Source organism: Pristiophorus japonicus, chromosome 18 (genome assembly GCF_044704955.1).
Source record: "Pristiophorus japonicus isolate sPriJap1 chromosome 18, sPriJap1.hap1, whole genome shotgun sequence".
In the NCBI taxonomy this organism is placed as follows: Eukaryota; Metazoa; Chordata; class Chondrichthyes; family Pristiophoridae; genus Pristiophorus; species Pristiophorus japonicus.
The window spans coordinates 114,671,723-114,690,912 of NC_091994.1; the positions used below are offsets into that span (position 1 = coordinate 114,671,723).

Genomic DNA, 19,190 nt, shown 5'->3' on the forward strand with positions numbered 1-19,190 from the left:
TGGTTAAGGACAGAAAACAGAAAGTAGAGATGAACGGGAACTAGTGAGGTGTCACAAGGATCTTGTGTCTGTGCAAACTCGGATGCCAAACTGGAAGCCATCGTCAGCACCTTCACCGAAAGCATGGGCCTTGCACTAAACATCCTTAAGACAAAGGTCCTCCACCAACCTGACAATGCCACACAGCACTGTCCCGCGGTTATCAAAATCCACGGTGAGGCCTCGGACAACGTTGACCATTTTCCATACCGCGGGAGCCTACTGTCCGCAAGGGCAGACATCGACGACAGGGTCCAACACCGCCTCCAGTGTGCCGGGCAGCCTTCGGCCGCCTGAGGAAGAGAGTTTTTGAAGACCAGGACCTCAAATCTGGCACCAAGCTTGTGGTCTACAGGGCTGTAGTAATACCTGCCCTCCTGTATGGCTCAGAGACATGGACTATTTCCAGCAGAAACCTCAAAGCACTGGAGAAATACCACCAATGCTGCCTCTGCAAGATCCTGCAAATCCCCTGGGAGGACAGATGCACCAACGTCAGTGTTCTTGCTCAGGCCAACATCCCAAGTATCGAAGCACTGACCACACTCGACCAGCTCCGCTGGGCAGGTCACATCGTCCACATGCCCGATACGAGACTCCCAAAGCAAGCGCTCTACTAAGAGCTTCGACACGGCAAGCGAGCCCCAGGTGGGCAGAGGGAACGTTTCAAGGACACCCTCAAAGCCTCCTTGATAAAGTGCAACATCCCCACTGACACCTGGGAGTCCCTGGCCCAAGACCGCCCTAAGTGGAGGAAGTGCATCCGGGAGGGCGCTGAGCACCTCGAGTCTCCTCGCCGAGAGCCCGCAGAAATCAAGCACAGGCAGCGGAAGGAGCGCCCGGCATACCAGACTCCCCACCCACCCTTTCCTTTAACCACTGTCTGCCCCACCTGTGTCAGAGACTGTAATTCCTGTATTGGACCGTTCAGCCACCCGAGAACTCACTTTTTGAGTGGAAGCAAATCATTCTCGACTTCGAGGGACTGCCTTTGATGATCTTATAGAAACATAGAAATTTACAGCGCAAAAGGAGGCCATTTCGGCCCATCGTGTCCGCGCCGGCCGACAAAGAGCCGCACGGCCCTCGGTCAGCAGCCCTGAAGGTTACATATAAACCTATGGTCAATGACGGAAAGGCAAAGAGCACCCAGCCCAACCAGTCCGCCTCACACAACTGCGACACCCCTTATACTGAAACATTCTACACTCCACCCCAACCGGAGCCATGTGATCTCCTGGGAGAGGCAAAAACCAGATAAAAACCCAGGCCAATTTAGGGAGAGAAAAATCTGGGAAAATTCCTCTCCGACCGATCCAGGCGATCAACACTAGTCCAGGAGATCACCCTGGCCGTATTCTATTCCCTGCAGTACTTACCATTATATCTGCTCCGTCCAACAAAAGGTCACCAGTCTAATCCCAATTACCAGCTCTAGGTCCGTAACCCTGCAGGTTACTGCACTTTAAGTGCCCATCCAACCATCTCTTAAAAGTGGTGAGGGTTTCTGCATCCACCACTCTTCCAGGCAGCGAGTTCCAGATCCCCACAACCCTCTGCGTAAAGAAGCCCCCCTCAAATCCCCTCTAAACCTTCCACCAACCACCTTAAAACTATGCCCCCTCATAATAAACCCCTCAACCAATGGAAATAGGCCCTTAATATCCACTATGTCCAGGCCCCTAAATATTTTGTACACCTCAATGAGATCTCCTCTCAACCTCCTCTGTTCCAGTGAGAACAAACCCAGCCTACCCAATCTGTCCTCATAACTAAGATTCTCCATTCCAGGCAGCATCCTAGTAAATCTCCTCTGCACCCTCTCTAATGCAATCACATCCTTCCTACAATACGGCGACCAGAACTGCACGCAGTACTCCAGCTGTGGCCTAACCAAAGTATTATACAATTTAAGCATAACCTCCCTGCTAATATATTCAATGCCTCGGCCAATAAAGGTGAGCATTCCATATGCCTTCTTAACCACCTTATCCACCTGGCTTGCTACTTTCAGGGATCTGTGGACAAGCACGGGGGTCCCCGATGGAGGGCACTCTACGCGGGAGTCCTCCCAGTATTTATCGGGGACTTGGCCTGGAGGGTGGTGCACGGAGCAGTCCCGTGCAATAAATTTTTAAGCCGGTTCACGGACTCCCAGGCCGCCTGCAATTTCTGCGGTCTGGAAGAGTCCGTGTTCCATGTTTTTATGGAATGCGCGAGGTTGCAGCCCCTGTTTTATTATTTAAAGGGGCTGCTCCTGAAATTCTGGCTGCACTTCAGTCCCACACTCCTGATCTTTGGACACCCTGTGCGGAGGGGAACGGGTAGGTCCGAGGGCCTCCTCGTAGGACTGCTCCTGGGCACGGCCAAGGGTGCCATCAGCCGGTCCAGGCAGCGGGTGGTCGAGGGGGTCATTCAACCCGACTGCCTGTCTCTCTTCCGCGCTTACATCCGCGCCAGGGTGTCCTTGGAGATGGAGCACGCGGTGTCCACCGGTACGCTCGCGGCCTTCCGCGAGAGGTGGGCGCCGGAGGGACTGGAGTGCATCGTCACCTCTGGCAACCAAATTTTAATTTGATTTTATGTTTTAAAGTTTAATTTGTTTTAATTGCCGGTGTTTTTCGTGTCCCCCTCCCCTTTTATAGGGGGCACTTGGAGGAAAAAAAATATATGATTTTAGTGCGCAAAAAAAAAACTTTAAAAAAAAACACACAAAAAAAAAAAGGGCCTTGGAAATGTTTGGTGCACCCACCCCCCAGATCGGGGGGGACACGATTTAATGATTTAATGATTTAATTTTCTCTCAAAAAGAGTTCTGTGGACAAGCACTCCAAGGTCTCTTTGTTCATCTACAGTATTAAGTGGCCTACCGTTGTGTGTCTAACTTGCGACTTCGCCTCAGTGTCTCCCCTGTGGCTGCCTCATGGGTCTCAGAGGCTGCTATGGTCCCTGTGTCAACGCCTTCGAGCGGCTTTGGGCCTGGAAGGGCCGACTGGAGATTGGTCAACGCCCTCCTGGGAGGGTTCAGTCTGGCTTGGCTCGGGCGAGGCCATGCGCGGAGGCACTGGCGGAGTGACAGGTCTGGGGCCAGGAATGCTGCGAGCTGGAGGGACCACATCATCCGTATCCTGGCTCGAGGAGCCTGAGTCACTCCCCAGGGGCAGCACAATACCACCACCACCAATCTGAGGGCCCGTGGTGGACCCACCGCGAAAGCAGCACCGAGGTCTCGGGAGACATCCCGCTGAGACTGAAAAACGAGCAACCAGCGTGTCAAAGCCACCAGATATGACGGCACCTAGATGCTCCGTCCACTCCTGCAGAGCCGCAACCATTCTCTCCATTGCAGCACCGATACACTCGTTCCCTCGCGCCTGTGCTGCAATGGCCTAAAGGTGAATTTCCCGTGGGAATAATGCCCCAATTAAGACTGCAAACTTTCAGTTTTGCAGGGCTAATAAAAATGGAACTTTTTTGTGGTCAAAAAGCTGAATTTGGATCCAATGGCTGCTGCAAACATTGCAGCGCTAACCGGGGAAGCACAGCCTTAACACCACCAGCTTTCTGGCTGCACTGAATTGCGGCCCCTTGAGTATCTACAGCCCACTGGGGCAGAGAACTCCAAAGATTCACCATCCTCTGAGTAAAGAAATTCCTTCTCATCTCAGTCCTAAATGGCCGGCCCCTTATCCTGAAACTGTGACCCCTCACTCAGATGGTTGTGAATCTCTGGAATTCTCATCCCAGCAGGCTGTGGATGCTAATCGTTGAGAATATTTGAGGTGGAGATCGATAGATTTTTGGACTTGGGGGATCGGGCGGGAAAGTGGAGTTGAGTTCGCTGATCAGCCATGATCTTATTGAATGGCGGAGCAGGCTCGAGGGGCCGAATGGCCGACTCCTGCTCCTATTTCTTATGTTCTTAAGGTGCTCTTACATTTCCTTGTTGGGAAATAGCTTGTGTTTAGCGCCAAATACAAAGACGCATTTTTACACAGCAGTGTTTCTTAGATGAAAGTGCAGCTTTTTTAATGCTTTCCATCACAATTCTCGTCACAATTCATTTTTTTTTATCAGTTTATGGTAAAATATTTTTCCCATTTACGGAGCAGAGGTAATTGACAAAGCAATGTGAAGCGTTGCAGTGTTGTGTTCAAAAGCTGCAGCTCCTTTGAACTCCAGCCAGGATTTTTACTTGTTGTCAGCAGCATATTGCTTGCTCCATTTATTCACCTCGGCAATTGTTGGTAGTGACTGACATCAAAGGGACGTGTTTTACAAGTTAAATATTTCAGCTTCTTTTGTGTCAGGAGCAATGAAATATTAACTGTGGAGATGTGTAATACTGTGGAGAAGCTTGCTGTGCCTATAAATGAGACAAAGCCAGTAACGTTTAGTCAAACATTTTCATCTACAAGTGTTCCTGTGAAATGCTTGGTTGAATTTACAGCAGCCAGTTTGTATAAACCCGTGTGTGTGTTTCTGGGGGGAGGGGCATTTTGTTGACCTGTTCCCTGCATTTGAATTCCTGCTCCCAGCTCAATTTTTTTTATTGGTTCCCAGGATGTGGGCATCGCTGGCAAAGCCGGCATTTATTGCCCATCCTCAATTGCCCTTCTTCTCATGGTGGTGAGCTGCCTTCTTGAACCACTGCAGTCCGTGTGGTGAAGGTGTTAGGGAAGGAGTTCCTGGATTTTAAGAACATCAGAAATAGGAGCAGGAGTCAGCCATTTGGCCCATCGAGCCTGCTCCACTATTCAATAAAATCATGACTGATCCGATCATGGACTCAGCTCCACTTCCCTGCCCGCTCCCCATAACCCTTTATTCCCTTATCGCTCAAAACTCTGTCTATCTCCACCTTAAATATAGTCAATGACCCAGCCTCCACAGCTCTCGTGGGATTTACAACCCTCAGAGAAGAAATTCCTCCTCATCTTAGTTTTAAACCCTAATGCTAATCCTAAATTCTAAGACTATGTCCCCTAGTTTTAGTTTCCCCTATGAGTGGAAATATCCTCTCTGCATCCACCTTGTCGAGCTCCCTCATTATCTTATAAGTTTCAATAAGATCACCTCTCATTCTTCTGAACTCCAATGTGTATAGGCTCAACCTATCCTCCTAAGTCAACCCCCTCATTTCCTGAATCAACCTAGTGAACCTTCTCTGAACAGCTTCTAAGGCAAGTATATCCTTCCTTAAATACGGAGACCAAATCTGTACGCAGTACTCCAGGTGTGGCCTCACCAATACCCTGTACAGTTGTAGCAGGACTTCTCTGCTTTTATACTCTATCCACCTTGCAATAAAGGCCAACATTCCATTTGCCTTCCTGATTACTTGCTGTACCTGCATACTAACTGTTTGTGATTCATGCACAAGGACCCCCAGGTCCTTCTGTACTGCAGCATTTTGCAATTTTTCTCCATTTAAATTATAATTTGCTTTTCTATTATTTCTGCCAAAGTGGATAACCTCACATTTTCCCACAATATACTCCATCTGCCAATTTTTTGCCCACTCACTTATCCTGTCTATATCCCTTTACAGATTTTGTGTCCTCACAATTTTCTTTCCCACCCATTTTTGTATCATCAGCAAACTTGGCTACATTACACTCGGTCCCTTCATCCAAGTCATTAATATAAATTGTAAATAGTTGAGGCCCCAGCACCGATCCCTGCGGCACCCCACTAGTTACTGTTTGCCAACCGGAAAATGACCCATTTATCCCGACTCTCTGTTTTCTATTAATTAACCAATCCTCTATCTGTGCTAATATATTAGCCCCAACCCCGTGAGCTTTTATCTTGTGTTGTAACCTCTCATGTGGCACCTTATCGAGTGCCTTCTGGAAATCCCAATATACCACATCCACTGGTTCCCCCTTATCCACTCTGCTTGTTACATCCTCAAAGAACTCCAGCAAATTTGTCAAACATGATTTCCCTTTCATAAGAGAGAGCACTGCACTGTAACTGGCACAGTACTGAGGGAATGCTGCACTGTCAGAGAGGCAGTACTGAGGAGCGCTGCACTGTTGGAGGTGCCGTCTTTCAGATGAGACGTTAAACCGAGGCCCCATCTGCTTTCTCAGGTGGACGTAAAAGATCCCATAGCACTATTTCGAAAAAGAGCAGGTAACCTGGCTAGTATTTATCCCTCAACCAACATAACAAAAACGGATTACCTGGTCATTATCACATTGCTGTTTGTGGGAGCTTGTTGTGCATAAATTAGCCGCTGTGTTTCCAACATTACAACAGTGACTACACTCCAAAAGTGCTTCATTGGCTGTAAGCGCCTTGGGCCATCCGATGATTGTGAAAGTCACTATATAAATGCAAGTCTTTCTTTTTTAATGTCAGGACACTATTTAGAAACATAGAAACATAGAAATTTACAGCGTAGAAAGAAACCATTTTGGCCCATCGTGTCCACGCCGGCCGACAAAGAGCCGCACGGCCCTCGGTCAGCTGCCCTGAAGGTTACATATAAACCTACGAACAATGAACAATGGCGGAAAGGTAAAGAGCACCCAGCCCAACCAGTCCGCCCCACACAACTGCGACACCCCTTACACTGAAACATTCTACACTCCACCCCAACCGGAGACATGTGATCTCCTGGGAGAGGCAAAAACAACAGATAAAAACTCAGGCCAATTTAGGGAAATTAAATCTGGGAAAATTTCTCTCCGACCCATCCAGGCAAGCAAAACTAGTCCAGGAGATCACCCTGGCCCTATTCGATTCCCTGCAGTACTTACCATCGTATCTGCGTCAGCCAACAAGAGGTTATCCAGTCTAATCCCACTTACCAGCTCTAGGTCTGTAACCCTGCAGGTTACTGCACTTTAAGTGCCCATCCAAGCACCTTTTAAATGTGGTGAGGGTTTCTGCATCCACCACTCTTCCAGGCAGTGAGTTCCAGACCCCTACAACCCTCTGCGTAAAGAACCGCCCCCCTCAAATCCCCTCTAAATCTTCCACCAGCCACCTTAAAACTATGCCCCCTCGTAATTGACTCCTCCACCAAGGGAAATCGGCCCTTACTATCCACTATATCCAGGCCCCTCAAAATTTTATACACCTCAATGTGGTCTCCTCTCTGTCTCTTCTGCTCTAAGGCGAACAAACCCAGCCTATCCAACCTGTCCTCATTGCTAAGATTCTCCAGTCCAGGCAGCATCCTCGTAATCTCCTCTGCACCTTCTCCAGTGCAATCACATCCTTCCTATAATATGGTGACCAGAACTGCACGCAGTATTCTAGCTGTGGCCTAACCAGTATATTATACAATTTAAGTATAACCTTCCTGGTCTTGTATTCTATGCCTCAGCCAATAAAGGCAAACATTCCGTATGCACCTTATCCACCTGGCCTGCTACTTTCAGGAATCTGTGGACAAGCACTCCAGGGTCCCTTTGTTCATCTACACTTCTAAGTGGCATACCGTTTAATGTGTATACCCTTTCCTTATTAGCCCTCCCCAAGTGCATTACCTCACACTTTTCTGAATTAAATTCCATTTGCCACTGTTCTGCCCACCTGACCAGTAGATTGATATCTGCCTGTAGTCCATGACTTTCCTCTTCAGTATCAACCACACAGCCAATTTTAGTGTTATCTGAAAACTTCTTAATCATACCCTCTATATACAAATCTAGATCATTAATGTATACCACAAAAAGCAAGGGACCCAGTATTGAGCCCTGTGGAACACCACTGGGAACATCCTTCCAGTCACAAAACATCCATTCCTCTTTGCTTTCTGCCTCTGAGCCAATTTTGGATCCAACTTGCCACTTTGCCCTGGATCCCATGGGCTTTTACCTTTGTGAACAGTCTGCCATGTGGGACCTTATCAAAAGCTTTGTTAAAGTCCATATATACTGCATCATACGCACTGCCCTCATCGACCCTCTTGGTTACCTCCTGGAAAAATTCAATTAGGTTAGTCAAACATGATCTTCCCTTAACAAATCCATGCTGACTGTCCCTGATTAATCCTTGCTTTCTAAATGTAGATTTATCCTGTCCTTCATGATTTTTTTCAATAATTTTCCCACCACTGAGGTTAGGCTGACAGGCTGTAATTACTCGGCCTATCCCTTTCTCCTTCTTAAACAAGGGTACTACATTAGCAGTCCTCCAATCCTCTGGCACCATGCCCAGATCCAAAGAGGACTTGAAAATGATGGTCAAGGCCTCTGCTATTTCCTCTTTTGCTTCGCTCAACAGCATGGGATGCATTTCATCCGGGCCTGGGGACTTATCTACTTTCAAAGCTGCTAAACCCTTTAATACCTCCTCTCTCACTATGTTTATTTCATCCAGAATATCACACTCCTCCTCGATAGCAGTATCTGCATTGCCCCTTTCCTTTGTGAAAACAGAGGCAAAGTATTCATTAAGAACCCTCCCAACATCTTCCGCCTCCACACAAAGATTGCCCTCATGGTCACTAATAGGCCCTACCCATTCTTTAGTTACCCTCTTACTCTTAATATATTTATAGAACATCTTAGGGTTTTCCTTAATTTTACGAGCCAAGAATCTTTCATGCTCTCTCTTAGCATTCCTAATATCCTTTGTAATTTTACCTTTGAACTTTCTATATTCTTCCAGAGATTCTCCAGTATTTAGCCGTCGGTATATGACACAAGCTTCCCTTTTTTTCTTTATCCTCCCCTCTAAGTCCCTCGACATCCAGGAGAGGATAAATTCTGTGCTCTTTGCAATCATTCCTCTTAAAATTAATAGTTAAAATTGTTTTTATTGCCGTGGAGCAGTGTGGATGTGTAGGAATTTCAGGCCGATTTATTTAGGAAATGATGATTCGTGTTTTCCTGTTCTGTACAGTATGGGGAAGAATGGATCCTGGAGTCTTTATAAGTCAGTGTTTTCCTTCTTGACTTTCCTGTTGGAGAAATGTTCTGCCTGAAAGGACTCTATAAGTAAGAAGGGCCGAAATTGTCCCTTCCCGTAAGGTCCGTGATTGCTGGGCACACTGCAGAGTGCAATGGCCGCCGACTTATCATGTAATGACTGCCATTTTGAAAATTCCGCACCTGTGGTATCCCGGCCGTGACCTGCTCCCTCCCCCCACCCCTCCCCAACCGCTCCGCTATTGCCGATCCATCCTAAGTGCGTCGTCAGAGTGCGTACTGCCGATGTTCCCCCCCGATGGCAAAATTCCACCGGGAAAATCTTGCTCCTGCCACACGGTGCCAAGTGCAGCTTTTTCTGCCGGTGCGCTGTGTTTGCAGTGTGTGTAAAATGGCGGTGCGGCTCCTGTTAAAGGGGAGAGCACACTGCCGCGGCCGCTAACTTTTTTTTTTGCTGGCCGACAGCCAAGTCGGGCCGACAATTATGCCCGCGGGTTCGGCCGGCTGCCAACAGGCAGCCTGGTACCCCCTGCACCCCCTCTTGGGTGCCAGGCCGCTTGCCCGGCTGAAACCCTCCCCGGTGGCCCGCCCAGTGGGCCGAACCTAACGAATCGCGCTGATCTTCCTTTAAGTGAAGGGGAGAGACATGGTGACGCGGCGCTATGATGAGGTCATCAGCGCTACACTGCTGACTGACAGCGGTGGACACTCCGCCCGCCTCCAACTACCGCCCCTCTGGACTGCGAACCTCTGCTTATCACCGACCTCCGTCCCCGTTATGACCGACTTCTGGTCCGCTGGGGAAAAAAAGCCAAAGAGCGGAATTTCGCTCAAGAGGCTACGTCATTGACCGTGCCGGTAAAAACACAAGAAACCCGGCAGTTGTGCGTGTTTACAGCGGTGGGCAATTTGGGCCCCAACTTGTATTTAACCTAATGTGGGTAGGAATGTGCGGGTCTCAAAGATTAGTGTTGGAACCTCTTTTGTTTTTCATCTGTGGAAGTGAATTGGACATAAGTCCAATTGAAGTTTGTTTTCACATATTAGGCAAACGGTGAGGAAGAATGTAGGAGACGACAAAAGGACATTAGTGACGTGGGCTGATAGACAGCAGATGCAGATTATGGTCGATAAATATGAAGTAGTTCATTTTCAGAAAGAAGGACATTAAATGGAAATATACACCACAGGTGCTCGCACTTCCCTCTCCTCCTTCAAGAGCACTCCTTCGAACCCTCCTCCTTAACCGTGCTTTTGGTCACCCTTCATGATATCTCTGGCATGGTGTTCATTCTGTTTACCTTGCGTCTGTCAACTGCCTCGGGGTGTTTCTAGTGCTAGAGGTTATATAACTGAAAGTTGTTATACAACGGTATTTTTAACTGAGCGGGATAGCTATGGGGATTCTGATATATAGAACGTTAGTGCAGTTACAAAAGGTTATAAAAAGGAAAAGTGATTTTAGTTTTTGTTCATCGGGACACTGAATTTAATGCAAGAAAGTGATTAATTTTCAGTGGTTGGACGATAGTTGGAGTGTTGTGTATATTCAGGGCACACTATTTAGTGGAAAGGTATCAGCTGCGGAAATGGCAGTGCAAAGATTCACCACAATGATTCTGGCAATGAGAGATTACAGTTTTGCAGAAAGTCTGAGTCTCAAAACTAAAGGCTCGGTCACAAAAAACTAGGTCAACCCAGCCGAGGCTTTCACAAGTGAGAGGTTTCTGAGAGTGCGAACACTGGGACATTGTTTCAGCTGGCTGGCAAATTGGGAACAAGTGGGTATAGACTGAAGATTATCACCACAAGAATGAATGGGGGGTTTAGAATATTTTATCACATAGGACATAGAATGCATCACCACAAGTGACTATTGAGTCAGACACTATAACATTGTCTAAAATGGAATCGGATTAGCATTTAAAAAGGAAAAGAAATTAAAATATACAGCAAAGCGTTTGAGAATTGGGATTAGAGTAGATCGGTCCAGTCAAAGAGCTAACATTGCAGGCTGGGCGGAATGGTCTCGTCCTGTGCTGACTTATTCCAATTCTGAAACTTCTATGAAAAAGAACACCTCACTATAATGGTGCGAACATCAAGATATTCTGTAATCTCTATTAGGTGTCAGCCGTGGCTCAGTGGGCAGCACTCTCACCTCTGAGTCAGAAGGTCGTGGGTTCATAGTCCCACTCCAGGGACTTGAGCACAAAAATCCAGGCCGACACTCCCAGTGCAGTGCTGAGGGAGTGCTGCACTGTCAGAGGTGCCATCTTTCCGATGAGACATTAAACCAAAGCCCTATCTGCCCTCACAGGTAGACGTAAAAAGATCTCACAGCACTATTTTGAAGAAGAGCAGGGGAGTTATCCCCGGTGTCCTGGGGCCAATATTTATCCCTCAATCAACATCACTAAAACAGATTATCTGGTCATTATCACATTGCTGTGTGTGGGAGCTTGCTGTGCGCAAATTGGCTGCTGCGTTTCCCACATTACAACAGTGACTACACTTCAAAAAGTACTTCATTGGCTGTAAAGCACTTTGAGATGCCCTGAGGTCATGAGAGGCGCTATAGAAATGCAAGTCAGTCTTTAATTTCCTTTCTTTGCCTTTATTACACACACTCGCTTCTGTTTCTCCCTCACTCACACCTACACAGGATCACAGATCAGTCATTATCAAGAATAAAAGATTACTGACGATATAGATATTAAATATCAGCAACTGCTCGGAAGGAGCGACTGACGATTTCTCAAACGATGGAAATGATTTGGTCAATAGGCTTTTTGTGTTTCTTTGTGTTACGCACTTTGTGTTTCTAAGATTTTCTGCTCCACTAACTTTTCAGCTGTCTCTCCAATTATTACTGGGACTTGCTCCGAATACTTTTTCCTCATTTTCAATGCAAAGGTCAGCTCCCACAGGTAGACCCATGCTCCCTGATGTGAAATGTAACCATGTGTGTTTAGAATCAAGGATGTTTGCTGCAGTGCAGACAATCCTTCTCAGTGTAAACCTGCTGCTGAATATGGTGCAAGATTGCACAACACCTTGTATACTTTCAGAGGATGGAAATACCAGCATGACACCTTTCACAGCAAGCTAGTCTATTGAACAGCTTTATTGATAAACAGAGCAAGGTATTGAACAGTGCAGATCTGTACGAAGAGACGGATTCTAAAGGGTTTATCAAAACAAACCTACCCGACACTTCTCTTTGAATTCTCGAGATAAAGTCCTTCTGAGAAGGTGAGAAGGAAATCACACAAATCAGCCATGATCTAAATGAATGGCAGAACGTGCTTGAGTGGCTGATTTGCCTCCTCCTATTTCTATGAAATAAGGAATCCTGTTTTTCAGCAAAAATAGAATACAGTCCTTGCACCGTTTGTATGTAAGCAGAAGCTTGTGGAGGCTGAGTTGCCCTCGTGCTCCATGGCCGAACCGGTGCCACACAGTGTGCAACTTTGTATATTCGTAATTCCCATCGTGAACAGGCGCTTGCTTAAAGGCTGGTACTTCAGATCAAGGTGATCAACGAAACAATGGCAGCATCTATAACCTATAGACAGAAAGGGAGGAGGATAACCAACAGGGGGTGTTCAGCCCCCAAAGTACATCACATGGATTTGATAATTTGACACAATTTTAGCCCGTATCAGGTTTATTTTTATTTAGTCTCAGGATGTGGGCATTGCTGGCAAGGCCGGCATTTATTGCCCATCCCTAATTGCCCCTTGAGAAGGTGGTGGTGAGCCGCCTTCTTGAACCGCTGCAGTCCGTGTGGTGAAGGTGCTCCCACAGTGCTGTTAGGGAGGGAGTTCCAGGATTGTGACCCAGCGACGATGAAGGAACGGCCGATATATTCCCAAGTCAGGATGGTGTGTGACTGGGAGGGGAACGTGGAGGTGGTGGTGTTCCCATGCGCCTGCTGCCCTTGTCCTTCTAGGTGGTAGAGGTCACGGGTTTGGGAGGTGCTGCCGAAGAAGCCTTGGCGAGTTGCTGCAGTGCATCTTGTAGATGGTGCACACTGCAGCCACGGTGCACCGGTGGTGGAGGGAGTGAGTGTTGAAGGTGGTGGAGGGAGTGAGTGTTGAAGGTGGTGGAGGGAGTGAGTGTTGAAGGTGGTGGAGGGAGTGAGTGTTGAAGGTGGTGGAGGGAGTGAGTGTTGAAGGTGGTGGAGGGAGTGAATGTTGAAGGTGGGGCAGGGAGTGAGTGTTGAAGGTGGAGGAGGGAGTGAGTGTTGAAGGTGGGGGAGGGAGTGAGTGTTGGAGATGGTGGAGGGAGTGAGTGTTGAAGGTGGGGGAGGGAGTAAGTGTTGAAGGTAGGGGATGCCTCCGATTCACTAATGGTACAAAGCACCTTTCACTTAATTGATTTTTCTGATCAGATGCCAGCAGCATTCTTCCCGAGGCCAGTGATGGCGGGACACAGAAAGTATTCTTGTGGTACACCAGCCAAGCTATTCGTCCCTTCAAGGAGGTGAATGCGAGTCCTTGCCAATGAGCGAACATGCTATTCTAATCAAGACGTTTGAAATTCAGAGAAACCGGGGAGACAAGTTCAAAGTTTATTGCCCGGCCTGCTCTTATTGAGGAAACTTTAACCCCCAAAATGGATGGGTTTGGGTCAAGCAGAATGTAAAGATTTTTTAAATTTCAAACCCGCCTCAAATCCGCCCATTTCTGGTTTAACGAGCGCAGGAAACCAACCTGTTCCCAGGAGGTGGGGAGCTCATTTAAATATTTTAATGAGGCTGCGTGCCTCAGCTTTTATAAATCTTCATGGTTTACAGCCGGCCGGCCGGGGTTTCCCAGTCCTCGGGAAACCCGGCAGCTAAAGGGAGGTGAGGACGTGTATGTGGAAGAGCTAAATGCCTTTCCAGCACTGCTTGTGGGCCAGGAGGAGCCGGAGTGCCCCCCCCCTACCTCACCCTCCACATGATCGGACTCCCAAATGATAACAGCACCACACCCCGATCTGTCTCTGATCCCCTCGATCACCCTCCGGCCCTACAAACCATGGTATACCCCACCCCGAGATCTTTACCCCGAGGAGCAGGGATTCGACCTGCTCCTGGCATCAGCCGCTTGTGCATCGTTCCCCGTCCGTCAATCAGGCCAGCCTCCGGGCGGCGATCCTGTTGGGGAAAAAACCCACGCAAGCTGCGGTGGTAAAACACCACAACGTTCAGGGTCTCTCGGCCAGAGTTCCACACCCTAACCCTGTAAGGGGTGGTTTTCAGGGGGTCAGCTTTCCCTTCTGACCTTCCATGAGTGGTTTCGAATCGCTCCCACATCCTTGGTTCTAGACTCTGCAATTATGAAGGGACTGTGACAGACTTGGACAGACAATCGGTTTCAAGGTCAGAAGCAGGTATGGCTTTATTGTGTTTAAAAGGAAGTAAAAGGCACACCTTTAATAACATACAGAATATTAATACCAATACACACTGAGGGATACAACACGTTCAATAAAATGTCAAAATACAGCCTGTGGGGAAAAGAATACAGCTTAAACTCTAAATGGGGTAAAGAGGAGAATGCAGATACATTTACACAAGTTATACATAAGAACATAAGAATTAGGAACAGGAGTAGGCCATCTAGCCCCTCGAGCCTGCTCCGCCATTCAACAAGATCATAGCTGATCTGGCCGTGGACTCAGCTCCACTTACCCGCCCGCTCCCCGTAACCCTTAATTCCCTTATTGGTTAAAAATCTATCTATCTCTGATTTGAATACATTCAATGAGCTAGCCTCAACTGCTTCCTTGGGCAGAGAATTCCACAGATTCACAACCCTCTGGGAGAAGAAATTCCTTCTCAACTCGGTTTTAAATTGGCTCCCCCTAATTTTGAGGCTGTGCCCCCTAGTTCTAGTCTCCCCTACCAGTGGAAACAACCTCTCTGCCTCTATCTTGTCTATCCCTTTCATTATTTTAAATGTTTCTATAAGATCACCCCTCATCCTTCTGAACTCCAACAAGTAAAGACCCAGTCTACTCAATCTATCATCATAAGGTAACCCCCCTCATCTCCGGAATCAACCTAGTGAATCGTCTCTGTACCCCCTCCAAAGCTAGTACATCCTTCCTTAAGTAAGGTGACCAAAACTGCATGCAGTACTCCAGGTGCGGCCTCACCAATACCCTATACAGTTGCAGCAGGACCTCCCTGCTTTTGTACTCCATCCCTCTCGCAATGAAGGCCAACATTCCATTCGCCTTCCTGATTACCTGCTGCACCTGCAAACTAACTTTTTGGGATTCATGCACAAGGACCCCCAGGTCCCTCTGCAGCATGTTGTAATTTCTCCCCATTCAAATAATATTGTTACTGTTTTTTTTCCTAAGGTGAATGACCTCACACTTTCCGACATTGTATTCCATCTGCCAAACCTTAGCCCACTCGCTTAACCTATCTAAATCTCTTTGCAGCCTCTCTCTGTCCTCTACACAACCCGCTTTCCCACTAATCTTTGTGTCATCTGCAAATTTTGTTACACTACACTCTGTCCCCTCTTTCAGGTCATCTATGTATATTGTAAACAGTTGTGGTCCCAGCACCGATCCCTGTGGCATACCACTAACTACCGATTTCCAACCCGAAAAGGACCCATTTATCCCGACTCTCTGCTTTCTGCAAGCCAGCCAATTCTCGATCCATGCTAATACATTTCCTCTGACTCCCAGCCTCCCCCTCCCAATTCCCCTAACTAACTAAGTTATAGCTCTGAGGGTTCAGGGACTATGCTCACCAATCCCTTTAGACAGTTGCCGGTGAATCGCGGTTTCGGGGTTCGCTGCACTTTGCCTTCTAGGCGAACCGTACCCCGGACGGAAGAGAGGACTTCTTTGTAGTCTTTGGTTGGGGTGAGTCCGTTGATGCGGTAAGTCGCGTTTTGGATGTATGGGGTAAGTACCCACTTTCTTTGGTGAGGAATAGTTTTAGTTAGTCCTTTTTGGGAATTTCTCACCCGTTGGTCATTCAGAAGTAAATTGTAGAGTGGAAATAAATGTCGATTCTTCGGTTTTTGCTGAGTTGGTTTCGGTTGGTCGTTTCGCTGGTTGTGGTGGCCCGGGTTGTCAATTTGGTTGCTGACAACCTTCCGTTTCGTGGGCCTCTTGCTGTCGGCATGCTCGGTTGGTCCTTGATGGTTTCTAGTAGTTTTCTCCACTACTCTATTTCTTCACTCCCCACCTCCTGCTGCTTGTCTCTTCCCTTGTAAAACTGGGAATAGATATACCTCAAAAGGCTTCCTTATCTCCTGCCAAATCTGGCCCAGCTCTTTGTTTCAAGGGAGCTGCTCATTAGTTTTGAGCTCTCTTCTTTGTCAGAATTTGGCAGGCTTGTTCAGCAGTAATTTGATTATGATGTGTTAATGTGGAAAATCACCGGTTGGCATTGTTGAAGCAGTGTTTAAACTCTTGGGCCGTTGGGCTGGGCCCATGATTTCTATCGGTCTATTTGAACATGCATGCCAATAATGGTCTCCGGTGATTAGTCTGATAGCTCTTGATGCGTTTATGTCCTAGGGAGCGTATTTTTATGCCTCTCAGTTCTTGTTAGTTATCGATTGACCCATTCTCCCAGACAAATTGAATTAGCTCTAATACCCAATTCCTGAGTGAAGTCCCACCCTCTGTTCTGGCAGTCGCTTCCAACATGTTCCTTTAGAGATCTTAAACTTGTAAAGCTCTTAGGTATCTTTCTCAGAGTTTTTCCTAGGACACCAAAATGTTCATCGAGTTCCAAATTAAATTCCCTTTCCTATGAGTCCAAACACTGGGGGCGAGGGTCTCCATGAATGCATCCCCTTTTATCCCCTGCAGGCCTCGTCTGTCCTTTAAACTCATTTAAAAGTCCAAAAAGGGATTCTTCTCCTCTGCGGGGGAAAGGTACAAGGAATCCTTGTGAAATATTGGTAAATTCTACACCCCTGCTTGGAAATCTCGCCCCAGTAAAGATCGGGGTTTTGTGTCACCAAGCTTTGCCTGCTCTCTCTGTATTTTGGGAACCTCCCTTCACACCCACATTGTGATGGATGCTCACAGGTTTGTAGAGCTGTTGCACTGTGAGTGACTTAGCCAGTCACGTGATGTTCACAAGACTCAATAAAACCCCAACCAGTTGGGTCAGTTGAGTCTAGGTCATCCACCATGAGGTATGCAGTGGATGAACTGGTAATGTGTAGCGTGATTGTTAAACCTTTTGCTAATAAACCAACTAGTTCTTAATATCAGCGTGTTGCTATGAATACTTAAGCAAAGAACCCATGAAGCAAATACATTACACATATCTTTGAGCCCTATTCCAGCTCATCACTGCCTCACGTTTCCCATCCCTTGTCTTTCTAATGCCCGATATTACGCAAGCTGTGGTCACCAAGGATTTTTTTCAGAATCTTTAACATTGGGGCCGAATTTACGATGTCCCAGGCCCATACGAAGTTTCTACGGACCCGGGAAGGTATCGGAAAACCGGCTTTTCCGATCTGTCGAGCTGGACAGATCGTAGCCAGATCGGGAACGAGGACAGTTGTATGTGGAAGTTTGGGCTATTTACCCACATCTTGCCCTGCAAATGTCCTCAAAACTCTTGCACCTGAAAAAGCAGGTGCATAGCCTACTGTTACAGGCGTAAGAGTTTAAAAACATAGAAAAAACATGATTAAAATAAAAATTTAAAAAACACATTATCTGCCCACTCAGATAATGTTATTTTAAACCCTAACCCTAACTTTTTTTTTAAATCGGCAATTTTTTTTCTTTAAAAGACATGTGTAAGATTTTTAATTTCTATTAGTTTATTGTGTGAGGTGGTCTTTAAATGTTTTATGTATTTGTGAGTTTTGGGGTTTTTCCCATTCATTGTAAATAGGAGTTTTGTAACTTCCGAAACTCCTATTACTATGAATGAGAAAATACTTAGCTGTGATTGGGTGTCCAGGCCCACGTGACTCCTGCACATGTCCCGACGTGCACGTGCTGTGCGTCGCAGGGAGGAGGAGGCCTGTGGATCGGGAGTTTCAGTGGGCACAGCAGCTTCGGGTAAGTGCGCATTTTATTTCTATTTTTTATTGATTTGCCCGTGGGAAGCCCTGCTCGGAATTTCTGCCCCAATGTGAAACAGTAAATGACCCGATCTAGCATTGCTGTCCCTGTCGAGGTTCTTTCCTTGGTTTTCATCAACTCTGTCGCTCCCGGCCCTTGCAACATTTTTATACACAGAGTGATCATTTCACAACACAATTCTGCTCCTGGTCCAGCAGGAGCTGCAGTGACCTCAGGATTCATCGTCTCGGGAGAGGGTACCAATCCCACCTTCAGCAGTTCAACATTGTTTCAAATCGATTCAGATAAGGCAGCTTCTGGTTATTTCTCCCCAGACAAATTTAATGGCCCTGAGAAAAACTGCCAGTAATATAAATGGCAGTGCCCTGATTATCATACAGGTCATTGAGTCTATCAACATCTTTACGTGCTTGATTTGCAAGTATTTCTTCTCGCAGTATTACACTGATCGTAAAGACCTCGCATTCTCGTCGCTCAATAATGTGCCAAAAACACAGCCATGTCAAATTTGTATGGTGCCTGTGTCACGTCCCCTGCACCAAATGGCAGAGAGCCATGGGCATACACGGGAAAGCAGCCGATCCCAGTGGTGAAAGAATCAATCCTCCCTCTCCAGTTGTGAGCAGCAATAGCCAGCGATGCGGTCAGGGTGTGCAGTGTTCAACCATCCGCATCAACAAGAACATTCACCCAGCAGGCAGGCTGGGAAAGGTTCGGGCAAAGGCAGCGCAGGTCTACAGGGGTTGCCTACCGTACAAAATGCCGCGGCGTGTGACTGAGGGGAGCAAACATCACAGCAAACCACAGCTTTCCTGAAGTGGTGTGACGATACAAGATCGGGATTGCCCGAGAGGAAGTGTGAGTGAATCAGCTGGGAAAATTAATGCTGAAAAGGGCCTGTAAAGCTGATAACCTCTTCTGGAAATGGAGTTTTGTTTTACAGTTAAGTTAGAACGGTTACTCGGGCTCCAGGTAAAAGCTTCACTCAATATTTACTGCCGTGCATTGCGCGTAGGGTTATTACTAGGAGGGGAGTCAGAGTGTGGTTGTTAACAATATAAGTTGCCTCTCCGGTGGCAGGGTCAAGGATGTAATTCGGCTGCGGGACATTCTGAGGGAGCCAGAGGTCGTGGGTCATATCGGGACCAATGACATAGGGAGAAAGAGGGATGAGGTCCT

General features: G+C 47.2%; 1 protein-coding gene across 2 annotated transcripts in view; it reads left to right on the forward strand.

The window, feature by feature from the left end:
- Nucleotides 1–19,190, forward strand: part of rap1gapa (RAP1 GTPase activating protein a) — a 662,183-nt gene that overhangs the window by 140,544 nt on the left and 502,449 nt on the right. Inside the window, exon 1 of one of the 2 annotated variants that reach the window (XM_070860653.1) lies at nucleotides 17,943–17,987. The exons of the other annotated variant lie outside the window; for it this stretch is intronic. The gene's annotated coding sequence lies outside the window, so the exon portion shown is untranslated. Of the gene's footprint in view, nucleotides 1–17,942; nucleotides 17,988–19,190 lie in introns of those variants that run through there. 2 annotated transcript variants of the gene reach the window in all.